Genomic DNA, 6,688 nt, shown 5'->3' with positions numbered 1-6,688 from the left:
TTAGTGTGTGTGGTGATAAGTCTGTAGGGGGCGGGGGGGGGGGGGCGAGGTATTAGGAAATAGATAGATAGATAGTGGTGCCGTGGGTGTCGACAGTAGACATAGCACACTGCCACCTACAGGGATCCGACGGAACTACGCCACCCATGCCGGCAAAACAGTATCGCCATCTATGAAAATAGGGCGACACCACATGCAATACCGCCATCTATGCGCATCTGACAACACTACGTCCGCACCACAAAACATACCGCCATCTGTAGGTCTCCCGCAACATGACCTCCTGCAACGACGCTACCGCCATCTATGAGACGCCAAGCCGACTAAGACAGCGATGGCGCCACAGTGGCCCGCCTTTCGACGCCACCCACAAAGGCTGCAGCCTCTGTCGACCATAGCACCCAATCTCCAGTGGCTCTGCCGCACGAAGGCCGTGGACCGGCAATGACGCCACCCGCACCCGTTCGTGCACCACCCCAACCGCCAAACTCGCACCTCCAGCGGATGAACGGCGGACGTTTCCCGCACTCGTAAAGTGCAATCCACCCCTATAACTTGCGTTTCATGAAGAGTTATTTCCAATATGCGACATTCCCGCTGTCCGTATACATGAGCCGCGACCTGTACCACTTACGAGCGAGAGACGCGATCGCGTTGCTCACTGTACGGCGTCCGATACCGAGCCATCAGCATGTCCGGTCCCCATGCGCGTTGCACTCGCACTCGCAGTCGCAAAAACGTGGGGCAAATATATTACGCGGAAGAGTTATAACAGACCGAGCCCCACTGCATGGGGGGAGTCTTTGTCACTAATGTACACAGATGGAACATTTTGGACTGGAACCAGATTACCCGTACACACGGCGCTGATTAGTAATCAATGCAGAGCCATCAAACTACAGCAAATATACACAACTGTCCGTATACATGCTGAAAGAGTCTGCCCAAAATGGGAACCACACGTCAGCCAGACACTCTGATCACGCACCACTCTCTGCTTCTAACAGGCGCACATACAATATGTAAGCACCAGCATGGAACAACATCCAGTGCATCTTCTCCGCCACATTACACAATCCACACTATCACAACCAGACCAGGAGGTCCGTGCGGAAAATACAATATCCCAGCCTTTCGACATCCACCATTGCGCAGACCAGGCACCAACACCCACACATGTCCTATACAACGGTGCACCCAACATCACAATAGTACCTCCTGTCACAGCGCACAAACAATGACATGAGTCAAAGACACAGGTCTCACACAAGCATAGAATTGGAGCGCCGCCTCTAATAAGCCAAAGGTGCATCCTGACGTGACAAATCTGATCATGTCACAAGCATTCACTTACTATAATCACTATCAACGAACCTGCCGCCCCCGCCCCCCCCCCCCCCCTACACCTTTCCGTACAACAACGTGTAACCTAACCTAACCTAACCTAACCTATGTTGTACCTTAACCTAACCTATGTTGTACCTTAACCTAACCTATGTTGTACCTTAACCTAACCTATGTTGTACCTTAACCTAACCTATGTTGTACCTTAACCTAACCTATGTTGTACCTTAACCTAACCTATGTTGTACCTTAACCTAACCTATGTTGTACCTTAACCTAACCCATGTTGTACCTTAACCTAACCCATGTTGTACCTTAACCTAACCCATGTTGTACCTTAACCTAACCCATGTTGTACCTTAACCTAACCCATGTTGTACCTTAACCTAACCCATGTTGTGCCTCAACCCTAACCCATGTTGTGCCTCAACCTAACCCATGTTGTGCCTCAACCTAACCCATGTTGTGCCTTAACCTAACCCATGTTGTGCCTCACCTAACCCATGTTGTGCCTTAACCTAACCCATGTTGTGCCTTAACCTAACCCATGTTGTGCCTTAACCTAACCCATGTTGTGCCTTAACCTAACCCATGTTGTGCCTTAACCTAACCCATGTTGTGCCTTAACCTAACCCATGTTGTGCCTTAACCTAACCCATGTTGTGCCTTAACCTAACCCATGTTGTCGCCTTAACGTAACCCACGTTGTCGCCTAAACCTGCTCTGTAATTGTTATACGACTCGTTCAATTACTGTAGTGTTGCCCACCCGCAACCCTCGCAATATAGTTCGCTACTCGCACTGCCCGCACCCCTGTGTATCGCTTCATGTTAAACACCTTGCAAGTCTTGCTCACTTTCCACATGCTCCTGCTGTACACTGTAATGTGGATGGCAGCAGGACGTACATGCCGCCCCTCCCCACGTCCCCACCTTGCCCCCTGCCTTCGCAAGCTGGTTGGTGAGAAGTTTGCATGTTCAATGCCCTTCGCATGCGACGTACTCAGGCTACGTTGTGGTGCGGCCTGTGTCAACTGTCCGCTGATGTCGTACGCGTGAAACCACAATCTGTACTGCACATTCGTCCTTATGTACTGAATGATACATCGTGGCACATGTGTGACCGCACAACGACTGCGCCCAAAAAACGGCGGACCATACAGTGCAAATATTGTGCACGCAGCTACGTGTTCGTCTCCCTATGAGAGCTGGATTGCAGTGTGGTACGCCATAGAGGACGTGTGGGAGGAACGGACGCCGTGGATGGCGATCAGCATGAGCTGTCTGTTGATGTATTCGGACCTAGTCGTCTCTCCTCACACACCGTGATGGCATGGTGCACCGCGTTCCATATCTGCGACATGCTACAGAGGCCGGTTGACAGTCGTTCGAGCAATGGACATCGCATACGTACGGGGGCCACCTTCCACGTATTGTCTAGGCGTGCACATTTTGTTGCGTGTATGTGGGCAGACGTAGTGTGGCGTGACACCTGACACAGGCATGCAATAATCGTTGAAGTTGCAAATGGCGATGGACGCCTGCGTTTTCTGGTGAAGTTACGCAAATGAACAAATGGTAACCTGTTGTGGTGCGGTTGTTCTCGCTAGGGGTGAATCGGTGATGGCGACGATAGGTTGAGGTACTAACCGGTTGTTCCAGCGATACCCACCATGCCGACGAAAACTGAACGGCATCTGGGTGTGAAGCGATACGCGGCGGTGGCTGGGTGGGACCGTCCCCGGCCGGTGAGGGGGCGCCTCCCGGCGTGCTGGCCGCGCGGTGCGTGGGCGCACGCGCTACAGCCGGCTGGTGGGGGCGGCCAGTGGCAGGCGCGCCGGCCGACGGACGCGGCAGGCGTCGCAGCTGCGCGCCGGCGCACCCTGCGCGCGGCGCCGTGCGGCCAAAGTAGGTCCTCGCGGGCCCGGTGCGAAGCGCGGTGGACATCTTCAGTGTGCTGGTCCGATTGAGGACTGTGTGCGTTGAGGATGCGCCGCCGCCCGGCGCTCGGCGCCGCGACGCCGTCTGCTGCTCGGTCGCCCCAGCGGTTCTCGCTGGTGGTTTGTATCGCAGCTGTGCGGATGTGTTGGCGCGTGCGCTGTGCTGGGAGAGTTCGCTTCGGCACCCAAGTGGGGCTTTTGTCCTTCTGTGGCGCTGGCGTTGGAGCTGCCGGTCACCGTAGGTGGCGCGTGTTGTCTCCCGCCGGCAATGCCACGACAGCACGCTCCCGGGCCTCTGTCGGCAGCGGCAAGCTCAGTTGGGAGCACGGGTGGTCGCACCGAAAGCGTCTACTCGCCTAACTCCGGGCGATTGCGCCTCTCTCGAACCCGACCAAGTACTTGGGACGGCGCTGCGCGCCGCCGGGACCTGAGAGGGTTTCGAGGTGTATTGTGCAGGGGAGCTCAGCCTCCTCCTGTTTGCAGAATGATTGAGCGGACGCTTGCGTGTTCGCGCGGGGCCCCCGGGACACACTCCCGGGCGGCCGGCTGCTCAGCTCTAGTTGACGCAGCTCCCTGGTTGATCCTGCCAGTAGTCATATGCTTGTCTCAAAGGATTAAGCCATGCATGTCTCAGTACAAGCCGCATTAAGGTGAAACCGCGAATGGCTCATTAAATCAGTTATGGTTCCTTAGATCGTACCCACGTTACTTGGATAACTGTGGTAATTCTAGAGCTAATACATGCAAACAGAGTCCCGACCAGAGATGGAAGGGACGCTTTTATTAGATCAAAACCAATCGGTCGGCTCGTCCGGTCCGTTTGCCTTGGTGACTCTGAATAACTTTGGGCTGATCGCACGGTCCTCGTACCGGCGACGCATCTTTCAAATGTCTGCCTTATCAACTGTCGATGGTAGGTTCTGCGCCTACCATGGTTGTAACGGGTAACGGGGAATCAGGGTTCGATTCCGGAGAGGGAGCCTGAGAAACGGCTACCACATCCAAGGAAGGCAGCAGGCGCGCAAATTACCCACTCCCGGCACGGGGAGGTAGTGACGAAAAATAACGATACGGGACTCATCCGAGGCCCCGTAATCGGAATGAGTACACTTTAAATCCTTTAACGAGTATCTATTGGAGGGCAAGTCTGGTGCCAGCAGCCGCGGTAATTCCAGCTCCAATAGCGTATATTAAAGTTGTTGCGGTTAAAAAGCTCGTAGTTGGATTTGTGTCCCACGCTGTTGGTTCACCGCCCGTCGGTGTTTAACTGGCATGTATCGTGGGACGTCCTGCCGGTGGGGCGAGCTGAAGGCGTGCGACCGCCTCGTGCGTGCTCGTGCGTCCCGAGGCGGACCCCGTTGAAATCCTACCAGGGTGCTCTTTATTGAGTGTCTCGGTGGGCCGGCACGTTTACTTTGAAACAAATTAGAGTGCTTAAAGCAGGCAAGCCCGCCTGAATACTGTGTGCATGGAATAATGGAATAGGACCTCGGTTCTATTTTGTTGGTTTTCGGAACCCGAGGTAATGATTAATAGGGACAGGCGGGGGCATTCGTATTGCGACGTTAGAGGTGAAATTCTTGGATCGTCGCAAGACGAACAGAAGCGAAAGCATTTGCCAAGTATGTTTTCATTAATCAAGAACGAAAGTTAGAGGTTCGAAGGCGATCAGATACCGCCCTAGTTCTAACCATAAACGATGCCAGCCAGCGATCCGCCGCAGTTCCTCCGATGACTCGGCGGGCAGCCTCCGGGAAACCAAAGCTTTTGGGTTCCGGGGGAAGTATGGTTGCAAAGCTGAAACTTAAAGGAATTGACGGAAGGGCACCACCAGGAGTGGAGCCTGCGGCTTAATTTGACTCAACACGGGAAACCTCACCAGGCCCGGACACCGGAAGGATTGACAGATTGATAGCTCTTTCTTGATTCGGTGGGTGGTGGTGCATGGCCGTTCTTAGTTGGTGGAGCGATTTGTCTGGTTAATTCCGATAACGAACGAGACTCTAGCCTGCTAACTAGTCGCGTGACATCCTTCGTGCTGTCAGCGATTACTTTTCTTCTTAGAGGGACAGGCGGCTTCTAGCCGCACGAGATTGAGCAATAACAGGTCTGTGATGCCCTTAGATGTTCTGGGCCGCACGCGCGCTACACTGAAGGAATCAGCGTGTCTTCCTAGGCCGAAAGGTCGGGGTAACCCGCTGAACCTCCTTCGTGCTAGGGATTGGGGCTTGCAATTGTTCCCCATGAACGAGGAATTCCCAGTAAGCGCGAGTCATAAGCTCGCGTTGATTACGTCCCTGCCCTTTGTACACACCGCCCGTCGCTACTACCGATTGAATGATTTAGTGAGGTCTTCGGACTGGTACGCGGCATTGACTCTGTCGTTGCCGATGCTACCGGAAAGATGACCAAACTTGATCATTTAGAGGAAGTAAAAGTCGTAACAAGGTTTCCGTAGGTGAACCTGCGGAAGGATCATTACCGACTAGACTGCATGTCTTTCGATGTGCGTGTCGTGTCGCGCAACACGCTACCTGTACGGCTCGCCGTAGCCGTGCGCCGCGTGCGGAACCACGCGTGCCTCTCAAAACTAGCGGCAATGTTGTGTGGTACGAGCGCTGAAGCGCTGGAGCGGCTGGCCTGCGGCACCTGGCGCCTGGCGCCGGTTTTGAATGACTTTCGCCCGAGTGCCTGTCCGCTCCGGTGTGGAGCCGTACGACGCCCGTCGGCCGTGAGGCCGTTGGACACAGAACGCTGGAACAGGGGCCGCCACACGCCTCACTCCCGCCTATGCGACCGTCTCGAAAGAGACGGGCGGAAACTGAGAAAAGATCACCCAGGACGGTGGATCACTCGGCTCGTGGGTCGATGAAGAACGCAGCAAATTGCGCGTCGACATGTGAACTGCAGGACACATGAACATCGACGTTTCGAACGCACATTGCGGTCCATGGATTCCGTTCCCGGGCCACGTCTGGCTGAGGGTCGGCTACGTATACTGAAGCGCGCGGCGTTTGCCCGCTTCGCAGACCTGGGAGTGTCGCGGCCGCCTGTGGGGCCGGCCGCGTCTCCTCAAACGTGCGATGCGCGCCCGTCGCCTGGCGGTTCGCATACCGGTACTTTCTCGGTAGCGTGCACAGCCGGCTGGCGGTGTGGCGTGCGACACCTCGTACAACGACCTCAGAGCAGGCGAGACTACCCGCTGAATTTAAGCATATTACTAAGCGGAGGAAAAGAAACTAACAAGGATTCCCCCAGTAGCGGCGAGCGAACAGGGAAGAGTCCAGCACCGAACCCCGCAGGCTGCCGCCTGTCGTGGCATGTGGTGTTTGGGAGGGTCCACTACCCCGACGCCTCGCGCCGAGCCCAAGTCCAACTTGAATGAGGCCACGGCCCGTAGAGGGT

The 6,688-nt window shown here is 55.2% G+C and overlaps 2 non-coding genes and 1 pseudogene across 2 annotated transcripts; all 3 read left to right on the top strand.

Moving 5' to 3' along the window:
• Positions 1 to 3,853: 3,853 nt before the first annotated feature.
• On the top strand, positions 3,854 to 5,764 carry LOC124773137. The gene has a single exon (XR_007014482.1). It is a non-coding gene; the product is annotated as a small subunit ribosomal RNA (ribosomal RNA).
• A 352-nt stretch (positions 5,765 to 6,116) lies between these two features.
• Positions 6,117 to 6,271, top strand: LOC124773146. The gene has a single exon (XR_007014486.1). It is a non-coding gene; the product is annotated as a 5.8S ribosomal RNA (ribosomal RNA).
• Positions 6,272 to 6,458: 187 nt separating this feature from the next.
• LOC124773141 overlaps positions 6,459 to 6,688 on the top strand; it is a 4,222-nt pseudogene continuing 3,992 nt past the window's right edge.

Source organism: Schistocerca piceifrons, unplaced genomic scaffold, assembly GCF_021461385.2.
Source record: "Schistocerca piceifrons isolate TAMUIC-IGC-003096 unplaced genomic scaffold, iqSchPice1.1 HiC_scaffold_945, whole genome shotgun sequence".
NCBI lineage: Eukaryota > Metazoa > Arthropoda > Insecta > Orthoptera > Acrididae > Schistocerca > Schistocerca piceifrons.
The sequence above is the reverse complement of the archived record's forward strand: the minus strand, read 5'-3'. Positions and strand labels throughout refer to the sequence as shown.